Genomic DNA, 22,174 nt, shown 5'->3' with positions numbered 1-22,174 from the left:
TAAATTCATCAGCACAGAACAAAATGCCCATGCAATTAATCAATCTGGCGCGTCGCTCCCCCCTGGAAATGCACGTTGGAGCACGGCAAAGTTTGCAACAATGAATTGGTAAATAAAATGTGTATGACATGGCATACAGTATGTCAACAATGTCTGAGCAGAGGAACACGACTGCTCTCTGGTGAAGCATGTTTACGATACTCAAAGTAAACACAAGAACTGGAGGATGCTGGGAAAGAAACGTTGTGTGGATTAGCGAGCGAAGGAGGGCGCATGGCAGCAGCGGGCGGCTCGATACTGAGTTTCCTGAAGTCCCACACGGAGATGGAAGTCATCATGTCTGAGGACCGGGCGAGGAAGAGGGTGTATGGCAAGAAGAAGTGAGGTGCAAACCAGAATCGACTGCAAAATACAAGCAGAGTACTTTCTCCTTTGGGTCAAGTACAGGAGAGAAATGCATGTTACGTGCCTGAAGACCCAGCGCAGTTGACAGTGAACTTAAAAATAATTGATCCTGACAAAAGTTAGGAGAAAGAACCCGCATCGTCAGATGAGGTGAAGGCTTCCGAGCCTCAGGAAAATGCCGAAGATAACTCCGGCCCAGTGGGAGTACAATTCATAGAGAAAGTGAATCTATGCCTTTTCGGATGATCTGTTTGTGGTTTCAGGCTGGGTGAAGGAGTTGTGTGCTGTCAATTAGGTCAAAGTATCTAAGGACTTTTTGTGTGTCTGCTGCTCAGAGGGAGATGGCGCTGGGCTTTTCGAGTCTCGGAATGAAAGCGGTGTCCTGCTTAGCTCTCCGGAGCAGAGCGCTGCTGAAAGGAGTGATAACTGGAGTGTTGTTGAGTTTTAAGGTGGATCAACTTAAGTTTGGGATCCCCGATGTCTGTGGTGTACGGCATTTGGTGTGACGCAAAACCGGTAGTGAGCGCGAGACTGAGAAGAACCTGTCCGTCCTTCTGAATTTTGATGCAGAGGGTTTGCCGGATAAAGTCATGCTAGGGTATATAAGTTTTCCCATGAGAGCTTTTGTTCTGAATCCACTACGGTGTTTCAGGTGCCAAGTTTATGGTCATGTTGCTGCAGTATGTAGGAGGGAGATTGAGGTGTGATACGTGTGCAGGAGGGCATGGGACAAAAGAGTGCATGTTGTTGGAGATCAGAAATGTCCTGTGCGAGTGAGACAGATTGAAGTTTCCAGGGTGAGAGCAGTGCAGAAAGTGTCATATGCTGAGGCAGTAAGAGGATCCCTGTGAGTAGTAGACCAGTAGAGAGTGATCCAAACAGCTTGTGCTTTAGTAAGGTTGGCTTTTTGGCGTTTATTGCTATGGTCATTAATTGTGCTGCACAGATGGAAAGGAAATCCCAGAAGATTGAATTGGTAGTAACTTCAAAAGATACGTTTTTGGGAATCAGAGATTTTAGTGCAAAAAAAAAAACAGGGAATTTTGAGAGAAGGGGTTACAGCCTCCCAGGTGTAGGATCTGTTGGGGCCAAAGTAGTCAGAAGGGGTGGAGGGGTGTGTTGGGGATGGGGAGAGTGGAATATACTCTGAGTATACCAAACATTAGGAACACCTTCCTAATATTGAGTTGCACACCCCCACTTTTGCTCTCAGAACAGCCTCAATTCGTTGGGGCATGGACTCTACAAGGTGTCAAAAGCTTCCCACAGTTGTGTCAAGTTGGCTGGATGGCCTTTGGGTGGTGGACCATTCTTAATACACATGGGGAAACTGTTGAGCGTGAAACTCAGTAGCTTTGTAATTCTTGACACAAACCGGTGCGTCTGGTACATACAACCATACCCCATTCAAAGGCACTTAAATCTTTTGTCTTGCCCATTCACCCTTTTGAATGGCACACATACACAATCCATGTCTCAATTGTCTTAAAGCATAGAAATCCTTCTTTAACCTGTCTCCTCCATTTCATCTACACTGATTGAAGTGAATTTAACATCAATAGGGGGCATAGCTTTCACCTGGATTCATCTGGTCAGTCTATGTCATGGAAAGAGCAGGTGGTCTCATTGTTATGTATACTCAGGGTTAGATGGTGGAGCAATTTCCTTTTTTCCCCCATTTCCCTTTTTTTGTGATCAAATGTGGAATGTACTTGCCAAACTATGAATGGCAGCCATATCCAAACAAAGTGTCTCGTCTGCCAGAAAACCACACGAAGAAGAAGAAGAACAACACAAGCGAAATCAAGCAAACACAGTAGTAGGTGATTGATTTTGCACATATTTCAAAACATGACCGATATTAGTTAGACAAGGACTTTGATAATAATGTTATACAGTAAATACTGAGGGTAATCCTACAGCATAACATCTTATGATTCGGCATAAATTAACATATTCATTAAATATTAAAGAATTAGAAGTCTCACTAAAGGCGTCAGTCATACAAAAGTTATATTAAAATCCAAAACTTGTTCTCTTACAGATTAGTAACAGTGTCTCTCCCCATGTTCAAGAATGGCCTTTTTCCCTTTATTCAGATTACAACGTCTCACTTTCGGTTATTTTAAAATGAAATAATATCCAAAATATCGCTTAAAAAAAAGCCATAGAAAGTTGGTTGCAATTTCAGCTTAATCCACCAGAAAAAAAAACAGAACAAATAATACAACAAATATTGTGGTTAAACTCAAATATACTAATTGATTAAAAAAAACAATGAAAAACAACAACAACATATCTTTGTAAATGATATCATAAATATGACTGTCTGCACTACTCAAAACTACAACCAACTAATTGCAGCATTACCGCAAAAATGGAAGAGGCAACTGGAAGGGGGAGAAAGTAAGGAACTTGTCTGCTGGCCTTGCATTAAAGACAAAAATTGGCTAACTTAAGGAGTTGGCAAAGCTGTCATTAAGGCAAAGGATGTCTACTTTGAAGAATCTCAAATATAAAATCTATTTTGACTTTAACACTTTTTTTTGGTTACTACATGATTCTATATGTTATTTCATAGTTTTGATATCCTCACTATTATTCTTACACTGTAGAAAATAGTAAAATAAAGAAAAACACTGGAATGAGTATGTGTGTCTAAACGTTTGACAGGTACTGTATGTTCATTGAGTGGGAACATGATTTAATGAAAACAGCGAAGCTGGCATCACGATGCATCTTCACAATTTTTCTAATTAGGCCAAGCCTACAATTTCGCTGATTGCACATCTGGGAAAGTTGAAACCGGTTTTACTTTATCAGTACTTATAGTGGGGATGCAATGACAGTGCAAATCAATTGCCTGGTACATACATTAGGCAGCTGGTTCGGTCCCGAGGTGCTGAACTCCAGTCCAGTTTTTCCCCAATGCCGTGCTCAGCCCAAACGCAGTTCCATGCGATCTGTGACGCTGCAGCGGCTCACAGACGGTCAGGTACAGTTAGCCAGTAGCCTACAAACTGGGACTTGACAAACAAACAGTGGAGCTCCTATGTCTCCAGTCGAGATTTCATTAGGAGAAGATAAAGCTAATATTCAAAGGTGGCGAATTGTTTAGGATTATAACCAGGAAGTGCTTGCTGTTTTCTATCAACGCACTTTAAGGTAAATGCACAAATTAGACATAATCTGAGTTTGGTTTGTTTCATTGTAAAATATCGGAATAGTTACATTTTTCATTTACTACAATGTATGCAATGACTATGATACTATTGAAAGCTGGCGTCTAATTTATAATACGTCTGGGCTACTTTACTTTATGTTGAATATAAATTAAACACATTTCATCAGATAATGTAATGGGACATTTTCTTTGGTTTATACATATGAAGGAATTGGCCCTTTATTCTTTGCTATTAGTAACACTGAAACTAAGGGGGGTAAGCAAATATCGCTTGCTATTGATGGTTTGCTTTTTACAGTTATAACCCATGACATGCCGCTTTGTTGATGTCCAGTCCATATTTTAACACCTATAAGTGCATCAATTCTGTTCAAGTAACTGTCAAGCTTACCATTCCGTTGTACTGCTTGCTTATCGAGTGACATATATTAGCCTATCAAGTGATTGATTCCGTCCGAGGGATCCCCGACGCACCACGATCCGATGTATGAGTGAGCGAGCGCATCGTTGTAGGACGGTGAAATAAACAAACATTTGGGTCCTGTCGCAAAGAGACGCATTTTAACGAAGCAGCCTACATTTAACATACTGGTTCCGACTTGGGAGGAAAAGGGAGACTTGCGGTGAAGAAAAACAACCAATGGTATTGGGATACACATTGGGCTTCAAGTGTACTCTATTCTACATCTGAAATTGATTGCTGGTCAAAATAACATCGCCTATGTATCGTCTTTATCGTCGGTTAGCTATGTGATGTTGCTTCATTTAATTTTCTCAATTGAGCAAGTGGCGGTCAAATATAGACTTTCGACTGATGGATTGTAGGGGGCACGCATGCACCAACTGATATTAAAGGGGCTATTCTCATTTACAAGAATTAAGGAGAATTTCGAGAAATTCTCGAGAGGTATCGATTCTCGAGAGACATTACTGTAATGTAAACTCTCACGTCTCGAACGCTAGCTCACACACTGGTCTGACAGTTGCCCCTTATAAGCAGGGCAGTGTGAACATAATTGTCTCGTTGAGTTTAAACATTCATACATACAGTAAATATACTAATAGCTAAATAGCAGAGCAATGTTTTTGAAACAGCTGAAACATCTAGACATTTTAGAATTGTTTTATTGAGTTTTCACCTGAAATTGCAGTAACAGCCTGTTAGATTCTGAAATTGTAGCAGTAGCTGTAAAAAAGGGAAGCTCAACTGTGTTTACCCCCTTGGCTGCCATTGGCCCCCATCCAGGAAAAAAAGCATGCAGCATGAAGCTAGATAACCTCAACAGGCAAATTCGTTTTTATTCGTTTTTTTTTAAATCACTTTGGTGCAATATGTAGTCCATTTTCACAACTCTTAAGCACAAAAATCTAAACAGATCATCAAAATGTCTCAGGTTTCAAAACTCTAAGCACATTTTCACTTGTTCACTGCACCTAATCACTAATCAATTTGGATATACTGTATATTCAATCTAAGCATCTGCTTTTCAACATGTAATATCGCCTTAACTTTTGACATGATTTTCTTGTCATTTGTTAACAATGCAATGAACTATCACCCAATCAAACTGCTCAAAACGAATAACTCGCTAAAGTATATACAGTTTGATAACTACTAAAAACTGTACAGTTCTATATTTTCTATACAATTCTACATAAACCTGCCATTTTGACATCAATCTATGTTGGAAGGTAAAACCTAATCATGTATGAATGTGGCTGTAAATACTACATCAATTTACATCAGCCAGTGTGCTTCAATAGGATAAAGTGGAAACAGTCACTATGTGCCATTTGGAATCATAGTGTAGTGTACAATGCACTGCTGAAATACCTGGGTTGTATATAACAATATATTCTACTCATGATCTGAATTCCATTGATACACTGTCAGCTGATGAATTGCATTGCAGGTAGACAGGCGATATTGTATCAGTTGACAAGTCACATAGAAAAGGTGATCTTGTGCAATGTTTCATTGGGCAGAAATTGCATACATGTTTTTACAGTAGCCAATGGCTTTACAATACCCCTATTTCTAATGATTTGTCCTGCATACAGGTATGTACTGTATAACAATCTGCAATTGGATTTAAAAAAACGCTTGTCAAGTTATACAAAAATGCCGTATGGAAAATGATATTTACCACCTACTGTTCTTTCTATTGAGCACTTCAAAAATAACAGTTTAGAAATGTTTGTTGTATTTTTTTGCTATTGGATGAAATGGTAGTGCAATTGACTAAATGTCCTGGAGTCACTCCTTAGTTGCCCTGGCTGTGTGTTTCAGGTTGTTGTCATGCTGGAAGACCCAGCCACGACCCATCTTCAATGCTCTTACTGAGGGAAGGAGGTTGTTGGCCAAGATCTCGCTATACATGGCCCCATCCATCCTCCCCTCAATACGGTGCAGTCGTCCTGTCCCCTTTGCAGAAAAGCATCCCCAAAGAATGCTGTTTCCACCTCCATGCTTCATGGTTGGGATGGTGTCTTCGGGTTGTACTCATCCTTCTTCTTCCTCCAAACACGGCGAGTGTAGTTTAGACCAAAAAGCTCTATTTTTGTCTCATCAGACCACATGACCTTCTCCCATTCCTCCTCTGGATCATCCAGATGGTCATTGGCAAATTTCAGAGGGGCCTGGACATGCGCTTGCTTGTGCAGTGGGACCTTGCGTGCGCTGCAGGATTTTAATCCATGACGGCATAGTTTGTTACTAATGGTTTTCTTCAAAAATGTGGTCCCAGCTCTCTTCAGGTCATTGACCAGGTCCTGCCGTGTTAGTTCTGAGCTGATCCCTCACCTTCCTCATGATCATTGATGCCCCACGAGGTGAGATTTTGCATGGAGCCCCAGATCGAGGGTGATTGACCGTCATCTTGAACTTCTTCCATTTTCTAATACTTGCGCCAACAGTTGTTGCCTTCTCACCAAGCTGGTTGCCTATTGTCCTGTAGCCCATCCCAGCCTTGTGCAGGTCTACAATTTTATCCCTGATGTCCTTACATAGCTCTCTGGTCTTGGCAATTGTGGAGAGGTTGGAGTCTGTTTGATTGTGTGGACAAGTGACTTTTATACAGGTAACGAGTTCAAACAGGTGCAGTTAATACAGGTAATGAGTGGAGAACAGGAGGGCTTCTTAAAGAAAAACTAACAGGTCTGTGAGAGCCGGAATTCTTACTACCTGGTTGGTAGGTGATCAAATACTTATGTCATGCAATAAAATGCAAATTAATTACTTAAAAATCATACAATGTGATTTTCTGGATTTTTGTTTTAGATTCCGTCTCTCACAATTGAAGTGTACCTATGATAAAAATTACAGACCTCTACATGCTTTGTAAGTAGGGAAAACCTGCAAAATCGGCAGTGTATCAAATACATGTTCTCCCCACTGTATATATCTATATATATGGTGTGTATAACAAGTATAACTAAATTTCAATGTACAGTTGTAGAAATAATAGTAGTAGAAATAACAGAGTGCTCTATGTCATGAATACAGTGCTTCAATTTCATGGAAAACTTTAATTTTGCATGAATAACTCAGGGGTGAAAGATGTCTGAAGCCCCAATGAATGCACAATCAAAGGTTCTGAATATAAGATGGGGGGAATTTCAAGTGTTATCAGTTTCAGAGTTTTGGTACAGTTTTCAAAATATACCACTTATTGGACATCTGAAAAATTCACCAAAGTGATTGAAAAACTGTATAAAAAAATGATGGAGCAATTTTTGCATTTACTTCATATAATAACATCCAAGAAATTGATCAAATTAAGCCAAGTTTGTTCCAAGTACTCTTGGGCGATATACCGTTCATACTAGAGGTCGACCGATTATGATTTTTCAACGCCGATATCGATTATTGGAGGGCCAAAAAAGCAGATACCGATTAATCGGCCGATTTATTAAAAAAATTAAAATAAATAATAATAACTTTTAAAACAATTTCATTTTTATTTTATTTGTAATAATGACAATTACAACAATACTGAATTAACACTTATTTTAACTTAATATAATACATCAATAAAATAAATTTAGCCTCAAGTAGGTAATGAAACATGTTCAATTTGGTTTAAATAATGCAAAAACAAAGTGTTGGAGAAGAACGAAAAAGTGCAATAGGTGCTACGTAAGAAAGCTAACGTTTCTGTTCCTTGCTCAGAACATGAAAACATATGGGGCGGCAGGTTAGCCTAGTGGTTAGAGCGTTGGACTAGTAACTGGAAGGTTGCAAGTTCAAACCCCCGAGCTGACAAGGTACAAACCTGAACATGCAGTTAACCTAGGCCAGCATTGAAAATAAGAATTTGTACTTAACTGACTTGCCTAGTTAAATAAAGGTACAAATATGAATGCTGGTGGATCCTTTAACATGAGTCTTCAATATTTCCAGTTAAGAAGTTTTAGGTTGTAGTTATTATAGGACTATTTCCCTCTATACCATTTGTATTTCATTAACCTGTGACTATTGGATGTTCTTATAGGCACTTTAGTATTGCCAGTGTAACAGTATAGCTTCTGTCCCTCTCCTCGCTCCTCCCTGGTCTCGAACCAGCAACACAACGACAACAGCCACCACATCGAAGCGTTACCCATGCAGAGCAAGGGAAACAACCACCCCAAGGCTCAGAGTGAATGAAGTTTGAAACTCTATTAGCCAGCCATTTCACTTCAGTCACACCAGCCTCATCTCGGGAGTTGATCGGTTTGAAGTCATAAACACCGCAATGCTTGAAGGAGCTGCTGGCAAAATGCACGAAAGTGCTGTTTGAATGAATGTTTACGCGCCTGCTTCTGCCTACCACCGCTCAGTCAGATACTTAGATACTTGTATGCTTGTATGCTCAGTCAGATTATATGCAACACAGGACACGCTAGATAATATCTAGTAATATCATCAACCATGTGTAGTTAACTAGTGATTATGATTGATTGTTTTTTATAAGATACGTTTAATGCTAGCTAGCAACTTACCTTGGTTTACTGCATTTGCGTAACAGGCAGTCTCCTTGTGGAGTGCAACGAGAGAGAGGCAGGTCATTATTGCGTTGGACTAGTTAACTGTAAGGTTGCAAGATTGGATCCCCCGAGCTGACAAGGTGAAACTCTGTCTTTCTGCCCCTGAACGAGGCAGTTAACCCACCGTTCCTAGGCCGTGATTGAAAATAAGAATGTGTTCTTAACTGACTTGCCTAGTTAAATAAAGTTGTAAAAAAAAAAAAAAAATTGGTGCCCCAAAAAAAAGATTTCCGATTGTTGTGAAAACTTGAAATCAGCCCTAATTAATCGGCCTCTAGTTCATACCATATACCGGGGTATTTTGAAATACCGACGGTATGATTTTCAATACCAGGGGTGCACTGCCCAACCCTATTTCCAATGTTCATGTTTGATATGCTAACGTTACTAGGTGTGTTATTGTCTTGCAAGCTACATTAAATATGTGTTCGAATGAGAATCTCCCAGTGTTTGTGAATCGTTACAATATTCAAGAGTGTAATATGGTTTGGTTGCATTATTCAAGACTGTAGCTAATATTTTTTAGAGGAAAAGTTGCTCGCATTGTTGAACGATTTCAAAGCTTACTGGCTAGTCTGTGGTTACTGGTAGGGACGTCAGACGTTCAGCCTGCTGCACAGTCCCTATCGACGCTCTGGTTAAATTGTGTTTAGGAACATGTTTTAACTCTATCCATGGTTGAAGTAGTTAGACATAGAGGTCATTGTTGAAAAAAGGTGAATGTGCTTAATTTACTATCATCTTAATTCGAAATATTGAACTATTTTGACACTGGGAATTATTTTATATAATGATAAATGGCTTCCACAGGTTCTCATCTATCGACTGGTTTTATACCCAAATTCATTGAGGTTTGTCTGTTGGAAGAGCGCAAACGGTACCTATCAGTTCCATTGATTTCAATAAAATATTGATGTATGTGATTAATTTGTGCAGGCTATTGATTAAAGTAGAACAAGCGAATCAATTTCAGTCCAAAGTGACTGTTAAAAGTTGATGCATGTGCAGTTAATAAGGTACTAATTCAGCAAAGTACGAGTAATCGGAACACAAGTGTGACACATTGGTGTGTAGGGAGTAATTTTTATGTATTGGTCTTCAAAATATCTCAACTTATTTCAGCATATTGATTATGAATTTGGACATTTACAGTAAAACAGGTGTTTTGACACTCAGCTATGAATAAAAAATAAATGACAACAGGAAGTATGAATATAAATGTTACATTTAACATTATTTTCCAACAGGATTCTACTTAATCAGGTAAATACCACTGAATGAGCCAAAAACGTGCTCTGATTTATTGATTTTGAGGATATGGTGAAAATCGTGAAAATCTGTTTGTCTGGCCTACTACTGGCTTCTGTGATACTAATATTTACATTAAACTTGACACTGCAGAGCAAGAAGGTCACATTGCCAGCCACAACAACTGGTAAGACAAAGATGCAATGTAAATTTAAATGTAAATTGCCTTCGGAATGTATTCAGACTCCTTGTCTTTTTCCACGTTTTGTTACGTTTCAGCCTTATTCTAAAATGTATTAAATAAAACAATTTCCTCAATCTACACACAATATCCCATAATGACAAAGCCAAAACAGGTTTTTACATATTTTTGCAAATGTATTAAAAATAAAAAACAGAAACCTTATTGACATAAGTATTCAGACCCTTTGCTATGAGACTCAAAATTGAGCTCAGGTGTATTCTGTTTCCATTGATCATCCTTGAGATGTTTCTACAACTTGATTGGAGTCCACCTGTGGTACATTCATTTGATTGGACATGATTTGGAAAGACACACACCTGTCTATGTAAGGTCCCACAGTTGACAGTGCATGTCAAAAGCAAAAACCAAGCCATGAGGTCGAAGGAATTCTACATAGAGCTCAGAGACAGGATTCTGTCAAGGCATAGGTCTGGGGAAAGGTACCAAAACATTTCTGCAGCATTGAAGGTAACTAAGATCACAGTGGCCTCCATCCCTCTTAAATTGACGAACTTTGGAACCACTAAGACTCTTCCTAGAGCTGGCCACAAGGCCAAACGGAGCAATCGGGGAGAAGGGCCGTGATCACGGAGGTGACCAAGAACCCGATGGTCACTCTGACAGCGCTCTAGAGTTCCTCTGTGAAAATAGGAGAACCTTCCAGAAGAACAAACATCTCTGCAGAACACCACCAATTAGGCCTTTATGGTAGAAGGGCCAGACGGAAGCCAGTCCTCAGTAAAAGGCACAAAACAGCCCACTTGGAGCTGGCAAAAGGCACCTAAAGACTCTCAAACCATTAGAAGCAAGTTTATCTGGTCTGATGAAAAAAAGACTGAACTCTTTGGCCTGAGTGCCATGCGTCACGTCTGGAGGAAACCTGGCGGCATCATGCTGTGGGGATGTTTGTCTGAGGCAGGGACTGGGAGACTAATCAGGATCGAGGCAAAAATGAACAGAGAAAAGTACAGAGAGATCCTTGATGAAAATCTAATCCAGAATGCTCAGGACCTCAGACTGGAGCGAAGGTTCACCTTCCAGCAGGACAACGACCCTAAGCACACAGCCAAGACAACGCAGGAGTGGCATCGGGACAAGTCTCTGAATGTCCTTGAGTGGCTCAGCCAGAGCCAGGACTTGAACCCGATCTAACATCTCTGGAGAGACCTGAAAATAGCTGTGCACCAATGTTCCCAATGCAACCTGACAGAGCTTGAGAGGATCTGCAGCGAGGAATGGGAGAAACTCCCCAAATACAGGTGTATTAACATCACAAAGCTTGGAGTGTCGTTCCCAAGAAAACCTGATTCTGTTTTTTATTTCACCTTTTATTTAAATTAACCAGGTAAGCTAGTTGAGAACAAGTTCTCAATTACAACTGCGACCTGGCCAAGATAAAGCAAAGCAGTGCGACACAAACAACAACACAGAGTTATACATGGAATAAACAAGCGTACAGTCAATAACACAATAGGGAAAAAGGAAGTCTATATACAGTGTGTGAAAATGGCGTGAGGAGGTAAGACAGAAAAGTGAATAAAAACAATATGGGGATGAGGTAGGTAGATTGGGTGGGCTATTTACAGATGGGCTGTGTACAGCTGCAGCGATCGGTTAGCTGCTCAGATAGCTGATGTTTAAAGTTAGTGAGGGAAATATAAGTCTCCAGCTTCAGCGATTTTTGCAATTCGTTCCACTCATTGACAGCAGAGAACTGGAAGGAAAGGCGGACAAAGGCAGTGTTGGTTTTGGGGATGACCAGTGAGATATACCTGCTAGATATACCTGCGCGTGCTACATGTGGGATTGGTTATCGTGACCAGGTGCTTCAACAAAGTACTGAGTAAAGGGTTTGAATACTTATGTAAAAGTAATTTTTTATATAAGTTATTTTTTTTATATCTAATTTTTATTTATATATATTTATATAACATTTTTGCTTTGTCATTATGTGGTATTGTGTGTAGATTGATGAGGGGAAAAAACAATTTCCTACATTTTAGAATAAAGTATTATACTGTCGTGTCTGGACTATCATTAAATGTGGAGACTTATTTATATCAAATCAGTTCTCTAGGTTTAATTAACCTATTTAATCCCATCAGTCACAATAGTGACCGTAAAAAACGTTTCCAGTTATAAGCCTCTGAAATTTTTACTGAATGATATATCAATGCATTTCCAGCAAATATTGAAATAATAAAGGGTCTCAATGAAATATATGCAGTGTCACATGGTTAGTGTAAATTGTCACATGACCAGAGCGGTTTACTTCCTGGTTGCACCATGAGAAGACAATGGCTGCATCAAAGCTCCCAAACTAAAGGTTTGTGAAGTATGTTAACATTAAGATAGGACAACGGTTTTTAGTACACATCATCTTTAAGGTGTCTAGTATTGATATATGCATATGCAATTACTCAACTTTGTTCAGTGTTGTCATAGAATGAGTAAACATGTTGACGGCAACAGTAGTGACTGGCGGGATAACACAGTGCATCTAGGTATACACATATTTATACACATACATAGTTCTTATTCTACCTAACTCTCTACTCTGTTCTATCTTTTAAATCAAATCAAATTTTATTTGTCACATACACATGGTTAGCAGATGTTAATGCGAATGTAGCGAAATGCTTGTGCTTCTAGTTCCGACAATGCAGTAACAAACAACAAGTAATCTAACTAACAATTCCAAAACTAATTTCTTATACACAGTGTAAGGGGATAAAGAATATGTACATAAAGATATGAATGAGTGATGGTGCAGAGCAGCATAGGCAAGATACAGTAGATGGTATCGAGTACAGTATATACATATGAGTTGAGTCAGTGTGTTGGCAGCAGCCACTCAATGTTAGTGGTTGCTGTTTAACAGTCTGATGGCCTTGAGATAGAAGCTGTTTTTCAGTCTCTCAGTCCCAGCTTTGATGCACCTGTACTGACCTCGCCTTCTGGATGATAGCGGGGTGAACAGGCAGTGGCTCGGGTGGGTGTTGTCCTTGATGATCTTTATGGCCTTCCTGTAACATCGGGTGGTGTAGGTGTCCTGGAGGGCAAGTAGTTTGCCCCCGGTGATGCGTTGTGCAGACCTCACTACCCTCTGGAGAGCCTTACGGTTGTGGGCGGAGCAGTTGCCGTACCAGGCGGTGATACAGCCTGCCAGGATGCTCTGGATTGTGCATCTGTAGAAGTTTGTGAGTGCTTTTGGTGACAAGCCAAATTTCTTCAGCCTCCTGAGGTTGAAGAGGCGCTGCTGCGCATTCTTCACGATGCTGTCTGTGTGAGTGGACCAATTCAGTTTCACTGTGATGTGTATGCCGAGGAACTTAAAACTTACTACCCTCTCCACTACTGTTCCATTGATGTGGATAGGTGGGTGTTCCCTCTGCTGTTTCCTGAAGTCCACAATCATCTCCTTAGTTTTGTTGACATTGAGAGGTTGAGAGGTTATTGTCCTGACACCACACTCCGAGGGCCCTCACCTCCTCCCTGTAGGCCGTCTCGTCGTTGTTGGTAATCAAGCCTACCACTGTTGTGTCGTCCGCAAACTTGATGATTGAGTTGGAGGCGTGCGTGGCCGCGCAGTCGTGGGTGAACAGGGAGTACAGGAGAGGGCTCAGAACGCACCCTTATGGGGCCCCAGTGTTGAGGATCAGCGGGGTGGAGATGTTGTTGCCTACCATCACCACCTGGGGGCGGCCCGTCAGGAAGTCCAGTACCCAGTTGCACAGGGCCTCCTGAGTCCGTGATTGACAGTAGACCCTGCCACATACCTCTTGTGTCTGAGCCGTTGAATTGAGATTCTACTTTGTCTCTATACTGACGCTTAGCTTGTTTGATAGCCTTACGGAGGGAATAGCTGCACTGTTTGTCTTCGGTCATGTTACCAGTCACCTTGCCCTGATTAAAAGCAGTGGTTCACGCTTTCAGTTTCACGCGAATGCTGCCATCAATCCACGGTTTCTGGTTTGGGAATGTTTTAATCGTTGTTATGGGAACGACATCTTCAACGCACGTTCTAATGAACTCGCACACCGAATCAGCGTAATCGTCAATGTTGTTGTCTGACGCAATACGAAACATGTCCCAGTCCACGTGATGGAAGCAGTCTTGGAGTGTGGAATCAGCTTGGTCGGACCAGCGTTGGACAGACCTCAGCGTGGGAGCTTCTTGTTTTAGTTTCTGTCTGTAGGCAGGGATCAGCAAAATGGAGTCGTGGTCAGCTTTTCCGAAAGGAGGGCGGAGCAGGGCCTTATTTGTGTCGTGATTATAATCGAAGAGCATTCTCTTGGTAGATAATGCGGTCTACATTTGATTGTGAGGAATTCTAAATCAGGTGAACAGAAAGATTTGAGTTCCTGTATGTTTCTGTGATCACACCACGTCTCGTTAGCCATAAGGCATACGCCCCCACCCCTCTTCTTACCAGAAAGGTGTTTGTTTCTGTCGGCGCGATGCGTGGAGAAACCCGCTGGCTGCACCACCTCCGATAGCGTCTCTCCAGTGAGCCATGTTTCCGTGAAGCAAAGAACGTTAGTCTCTGATGTCCCTCTGGAATGCTACCCTTGCTCGGATTTCATCAACCTTGTTGTCAAGAGACTGGACATTGGCGAGAAGAATGCTAGGGAGTGGTGCACGATGTGCCCGTCTCCAGAGTCTGACCAGAAGGCCGCCTCGTTTCCCTCTTTTACGAAGTCGTTTTTTTGGGTCGCCGGCTGGGATCCATTCCGTTGTCCTGCTTGAAAGGCAGAACACAGGATCCGCTTCGCGAAAGTCATATTCTTGGTTCCAATTTGTAAGTCGCTCTGGATAAGAGCGTCTGCTAAATGACTTAAATGTAAATGTAAATGTTGTACTGATGGTGAGTTGACGCTGATCTTATATTCAGTAGTTCTTCTCGACTGTATGTAATGAAACCTAAGATGACCTGGGGTACTAATGTAAGAAATAACACGTAAAAACAAAACAAAAAACTGCATAGTTTCCTAGGAACGCGAAGCGAGGCAGCCATCTCTGTCGGCGCCAGAAGTACAGTTCACTTTGAGTCAAGTTCCGGATATGATGGATCTAGGAGACTGCTCAGACAAGGTGTGCAACATTGCAGTTATCCCTCAGAGATTGTGATAGCGATGGGTCAGATATGGACTATGAGGGGGAGACAGGCCATTTACCAGCCAGGCTGTTGAATGTATATGTTGAACCTATGCAAACTGATCATGACAGGAACAACGTTATCAGTGATGAGGACCTACCCCTCACCACCCCACACTCTCTTCCCTGAGACTGGATTGGGTCATGGACCCAGTGTTGTTCTTGGTGTTGCAGAGCAATCTCAGGTGCCTCAAGGTTGCAAGTTCCTTCATTACAACCGCTTGCACTCCTTGATGAAATGACAAAAAGAGGATATGGGAGCTCTGGAACGATGAGGCAAAATCGTCTGTTTGATGTCCCATTCAAGCCACAGAAGGACTTCATGAAGTTACCCCGGGCAACCGCTGAGGTTCTGACCCAAGGAGACAAGGTGCTGGTCCGTTAGAAAGACAATAACATCGTCACAGTGGCAACAAACATGGAGGAGAAATACAGTGAGTCCTCTGTCAAGAGATGGAACAAGGAGCGACGTGCCTTTGACAAAGTCCCACAACCAAAATGCATCAACCGATACAACTAGCACATGGGTGGTGTTGACCTTCACGACCTACAGGTTTCAAGATTCCATATCTCCATCAGGTCTAAGAAGTGGTGGTGGCACATCTTTGCATGGTCTCTCAACAGTGCCCTCGTAAACAGCCATTTATTTTACAGAGATGTTATGGGAGGGACCATCAACCTGCTCACCTTCTCACAGATAGTGGCACAGTCTCTTATGCAAAAGTTTGGCACAAAACCACTGAGGCACAGAAGGAGATCTCTACTGGCTGCTACTGTTGAAGATCAGGCAAGATATAACAAAGCTTCTCACTGGCCAATCAACACGATGCACCGGTTCCATAGATGTCGTCATAGTGCGTGTAACAATCTATGCATGTGAGAAATGCAAAGCGTCACTGCACATTGAGTGCTTCAAGATATACCACGGATAGTAGAAAAGGAGATTTTGGCTGAAAAAGCCAATAAAATAAAAATATAAAAGTCAATAAAGGATGAGGAGAAGCAGTACAACAGACTCCAGGAAGAAAAGAAAAGTTGACAAAAAAGGGAAAGTATCAAATTTACTGAAATGTTTCTGGAAAAGAGGATCAATTGATCAAAATAGTGATGCACAAACTAATCGTGCACTTGGTTCTGAAGACTACCTCTATTATATTTATATATATATATACTGTATATACATATGTGTATAATATATATTTTTATTTTGTTCAGTGTAGGCCTCTACTTGAATGCATGTTCTACAGGCTACCTCTATCCTAAATGTTACCTTTTATGTTCAATGTGAATGAATGACACAACTGCTATACAGCTGTTGGTGAATGTTGCACTAAAATGACACAATGGCAATGTTACCATGGATATTGCACTAAAGTACAAGTTCAAATGTTACAAAGTTACAATATTAATGTTTCAATACATGTTGCACTAAAGTAACAATGTTACAATGTATGTTACAATAAAGTAACAATGTTGAAATACGTTGATGGTTGTTGTTTTTTGCTCTCAGTATTCATATCGGTGTTGTATAAGGGTTTTTGATATGTAAAATAGTCACACTAGAACGTGATGGGGCATTCTAGTAGCAATGCTGGGGACTGCCAGTGACAGAGTTTTAAATGTGTTAATAACTGGGCTGGGATATATAAGAATTTTCATGACTGCATAGGAGAAATATGTTAATTCAGTGTACATCACATTATCCCACCGGTCACAATTGTGACTGACCATAAAACACACCTTTTCACCTACTTTTCCATGAAAAAATAATAATATGATTGATTATTTTCAAAGGCTTACTTACTAATGACACAAGATTTGGATATTTTCATGTCTGGGAAAAAGTTGGGATTAAATGGGTTAAACTAATCATGTAAACACTAATTAACTAGGAAGTCGGGGCACCATGGAAAATGTTGAGATTTACAGAGTTATAATCTTCCGAATATAACTCTTCAGATATTTCAATATCTGATCAGTTACAGTCTTCTATTAATTAATTATTATTACCTCATCAGTTCTCATTACTGAACGTCGCAAACCCATGGATATCTGCACGAACCCTAGACGAAATCATGAATCAGCGATACACAAATTGGCTTTATTTATTTACTACCTAACTAAATAATCACACAGAATTGCATAACAAACAAACAGTAGATATTTGGGTTACTACATGATTCAAAGAAAAGTCCCTAGCGATATGACTGCTTTGTAGACAAAGTAAAGGGGTGGGGACTGAGAGAGCGGAAAGACAAAATGGATTCACTACACACAGTTGATAATTATATTCATTGAAATGCTAATCCTTTGCACATGAACGGCCAATCATTCCAGAATAATTGCAATGTATATATTTACGCCTGTATGTCATTGTTGTCTTCTGTGTTGGAATTGCTGGTCCGTCTGCTGAAGAGTCAATCATTGACAGAAAGTCGATTGGGTTGTGTTCATAATGGATACGTCATGCGTACCATGTTCTTAGAATAGATGTTTCGGCAGTTGTTGGTATTTTCATCCTAAATGTACGTAATATTTAGCTGCAGACTAGTAATTCTACGTCTAGGATTTGCTCTTATTCTGTAGTGATTGATAGTCTCAGAGTTGAACCATTTCCAGCCAGGTAGCCAAAACTACAGCTCTATGGTCTATGGTCTATAGAATTGTAGCCATTCCAACTTGGGGACTCCATCACGGCATTCTCTGACTTAATGTAAATTATGTAGGAAGTGGGTTTTATACCAGGTCTTATACAAGGGTACACGAGTAAAGTGTCCTTGTAGCCTCTTTGCTCCTGGAACGTATCCCTAAAACATATTTATGAGCCCTCTGGTTGATCTATTTCCGACAAACTTTTCCTAACACAGAATGCATGCCTATGATCCAGAATCCCTGACCAATCTCTACGGCTTATAAACTGTGTAAACTACGGTAAAAAAATAAAATAAATCAGAAGCTCACTTCCTAGTCCACTTACCGTGTAGGCCTAGAAGTGGCCGCATGATCCCAGATGGCAGTGCGCTTTAGTGAGATATGGAGTGAATTTGGTAAACTCTGGAAAAGTTGTATAGAAGTGTTTCTTTTCACACATTGTATAGCCCTTAGTGACTGGTAAGGTATTCCGGAATATAGATTTGCCTCCGATGAGGGGAAAAGTCTTAAGAAATCTGTCTTTCATTTTAACGTTTTTGTCTAACTAAGATGTTTGTGTAGTGTTTTTCAGTGAATAAATGTGCATGAAAATGAATCATCTCTCAATGAATGACAACAAAGACTTTATTGAAGAATCCCTACTGTTGACCAATCACCGACGATGGGGCATAAACTTTGGCTCCAACTTCGGCTTGCCTCCAGAAAAAGAATTCTGTGCCCGAACAACTGAGAAAAAAAACAAACCTAAGTCCAAAACGAACATTAACAAAATGTCATCATAATATATGCTCAAACTCCACTGAACTTTTTTGGCTGGGAAGCATGGTTACGCCTTAAGACTATCAAGAATATTTGGAGAAAAACTAATATCTGTTATCAGTGGCTGAGGTTCCTAAGGGTTCAACCCCCCTCTCTAGAGCCTGAGTGCAATGGACAGGATGCATTAAGTGAAAGGATTGAACCCTGAGGAAGGAAATATTCTTCAGACAATGAGGAGGAAAAACATGTAACAAGATAAAGGGATGGATAAAGTCTAGGGCAGAAGGTCAGATAAGTACACACTTTCTGAGGGTGTCTCAGGGGGAGTTGGGATAAGCAAAAAAAAACATTTTCTAATTCACGCACGCGTACATGTGTGAAATAGGACAAATCAAACGGTCAAAATACAGGGTGGTTATGTTTGACCTGTTCCACAAACACATGTACAAGTGTTGTACAAATGTGTTGGTGTGAAATGGAAATGTGTTTTTTTTGGCATATCCCAGCTCCCTCTGAGACACCCTGGGAGAATGGGGTCACGGCCAGGGATCAGCAATTATTGAAGCCCACAAAAATTCTTCTTATTAAATTAAGTACATAGAAAGGGAAAAATGAATTAACAAAATGAAGCGAAAATAAACAAACAACAACAAAACGTCACATGCATATAGTCGTTTTTCGGGGCTGCCGCTGTGTCACCAATTGAGAGGCGGCGAGCTCTCACATGGAGCAAGAGGTGAGTGACACAGCAAGTCTACTGTAAGTCACATGGTGTCACGCGGTTTTAGTTAATTTGGCCCAGAACAAGTAGCATATTGAATGAGTTTTTCCCTCCTCCCCTCGCACTACCTTGACGTCTCTTATCTCTGATAGCGGTAAACTATTCCCACCTGAAATCAGCGAAATCCTTTTGCTCTGCCTGTCTAAGCCTTATTTCTCTTTAATTCAATCTGTGCAAGGTAAATGTTTCCCCTTGTTATAGATGCTAGGTGCAAGCTACTTCCCCCTTAAGGACATTCTTCTGTTAACCTCATCACTGCATGTTGTTGTGTGCTGTGGCATCATGAGCTGTAGCATGGATGGGGCAGCAGCAATTACCCACTATCCTCTTTCCTCGCCTGGCCTGGCTTATTAGTTAATGATGGACTCTGTTGCCGGAAACCTCTCCTCTCCGCGGTCCTCTACATGCTTCCCTCGTTTCCTTTCATCCTGCTGCAAATTGCATTGTGTATGTTGCAGGAGTTGGAACCTAAGTTATTTTCCAATCGTTTCGTTCTGAACATAACCATGATTTCTTTCATTCCGTTCCACAATTCTGACCTGCAAAGTAAAGTTCTGGTTCAACCCCCCAAAAAGTACCGGATTATAGTGTTCCTTTCTGTTTCTTTCTAAACCTCTGAAATAGTATTTTTTTGGTTCTACATGAAATTACTTCCTCAATCAGTGCAGATAGAGGAGCTTGCTATTGTTTACATGTGCGATGGACAGACAAATGTTGGGCGCGAGTTGCGACTGAAATTTTGCAGGTGGGGGAACAGCGAGAGAGGGTGGATGAGGAGGCTTGGCTTAACTACAAAGGTAAGAGGGGGTTTTAATTATGGCTAGCTAGCTCTGGTCCAATGTTACGTCAACTCTCGGAAGTTCAATGACATTCAAAGTTTACCCGAAGAAGCCGCAGCTTCATAGATATAATTCTGTTGGCCTAATTCAGATATTGCATGTCATAACAAGATGCCCAGTGCTTGAATTAATCCAATGTGAAACGTGATAATTATAGTATCCATAACTAGCATTGAAAAGTGAATCCGTTCTTCTCTAAATAAAAATCTCTCCCTAATTTCTGAATCACACTTGTAACTTCAATAGGCTACAGAAGCCTAAACTTCGGAGAGGGAGGGGCAGGTTGCCTACACACAGGTACCCACACTGTCAAAGATTTTCAGCTGGTAGGCAGACACTGGAAGAGGTTTCTGAGTGACAGAGTGAGAGTTTTGCATAGGCGCTTCGTACCATTTTTTTGTGGGACTGAAAAAATTCCCGGAATGTAAAAGAATGTTATTATGTTTCGGAACTGTATAGATCACTTTTGTTTCTGATTCTGTTTCACAAATGTTATTTTCCGGTTTTCGGTTCTGTCACGTAGAGTAGGCCAGAAGGCTAAACTGGATAACCTAACCTCTATCAAAATAAAAAGATGGCGGAACCGCAAAAGGTCTTCTGTGCAAAGGTGTTTATTTACAAGTGATTCCGGAACAAAAAAACAACAGTACTGCCATCAACGTCTACCTTATGGGACAGCTTAAAAACAATGCTGCCCCATCCACAGCTCAATCCAAACTGCCTCTTCATGACTGAAAGAGAGGCTCCTTTTGTAGGGCTAGCCCCTCCCCTCAGAACAATTAACCCTAATTAATTAATCAATTAACAATACAAACCTACATTTTCCATGAACTAAACATACTAAAGGATATACATTGCAACACGGTTTTAAACAATATCACAACATAACATTTACAACATTACATCACTACTGACAATATCTTTCAATATGCCCATATGCATTAATGAGCCATTTGGGACAGGCACTATAAAGCCAACCCAATTCCCTTAGCTCGGGTCCTTTTCCAGCATACCCGGAAGCTACAGAGATGGAGAGAGAGGAACAGAACAAACAAACAATGCGCTCATCCACAACATTGATAAGTATAATAATTATTGTATCTCTCAAATATGAACATTGACAAGTGTGAAATGCATGCACCAAGACAGAAGTTAATTTGTGTGTCGACCCACATTGTTAACTTATCTTATAATGGCGCAGGGAGGAGTGATGAATATGTGTGTGCGTTAAAGAACCAAATGCTGCCCGCGGCCAGTGACGGACTTCTACGTCACAGGTTCTGTTCCCTGAACTGGTTCCATCCCCTGTATGTAGGCCTATGTGCTGTTTTGCTGCAATGGGCCCCATTGCCATCACAACTACTAGTGGTGTTATATGACAGACCATAACAGTTCTATAAGGTCCTCTGGGGATCAGTGCATTTTTTTTTTCATTTTCCATGTTTTGCAGAGTCATCATGACAGTGCGCTCCATAACTGGTTCAGGATCAGGCCTGTGAAAGCAATCAAAGGGGCAGTATTACACAGAGCAGAGCATCTCCCTTTGGGATAGAGATCAGGAAAGACAGCTCGAGTGGAATCAGAATCCGCTTGTCTCTGGCCAACTATACAGGACTTCTGTGCTACACACTGATAAAACGAAGCAATATGAAGATGGTTGGGTGCTTCCAAGTTGCCTATCCCGTTAAGAAAGGGGCTCGTGGTTGATGTCTGTGGACACTTAGAAAAGAGAAGAGCTGCACTCATGTCTTCGATGCAATACGTTTAATAAACATCAATGTTTCGACAGATAGGCTGCCTTCATCGGTTTCAATCTCATTCCATGTCTGTAGACACCCTGGATGTGTTAGGTTGACAGTGTGTAGTTAAACACACTA

At 40.9% G+C, this 22,174-nt stretch overlaps 1 protein-coding gene across 2 annotated transcripts in view; it reads left to right on the top strand.

Annotated features, from left to right (window-relative positions):
- Positions 1 to 3,416: 3,416 nt before the first annotated feature.
- The window catches only part of dlgap1b (discs, large (Drosophila) homolog-associated protein 1b), a 282,510-nt gene continuing 263,752 nt past the window's right edge, over positions 3,417 to 22,174 (top strand). For both annotated transcript variants that reach the window (XR_010452040.1, XM_064941878.1), the window contains exon 1: positions 3,417 to 3,570. The gene's annotated coding sequence lies outside the window, so the exon portion shown is untranslated. The remainder of the gene's footprint in view (positions 3,571 to 22,174) is intronic.

Source organism: Oncorhynchus masou, chromosome 28 (assembly GCF_036934945.1).
Source record: "Oncorhynchus masou masou isolate Uvic2021 chromosome 28, UVic_Omas_1.1, whole genome shotgun sequence".
Lineage (NCBI taxonomy): Eukaryota > Metazoa > Chordata > Actinopteri > Salmoniformes > Salmonidae > Oncorhynchus > Oncorhynchus masou.
The sequence above is the reverse complement of the archived record's forward strand: the minus strand, read 5'-3'. Positions and strand labels throughout refer to the sequence as shown.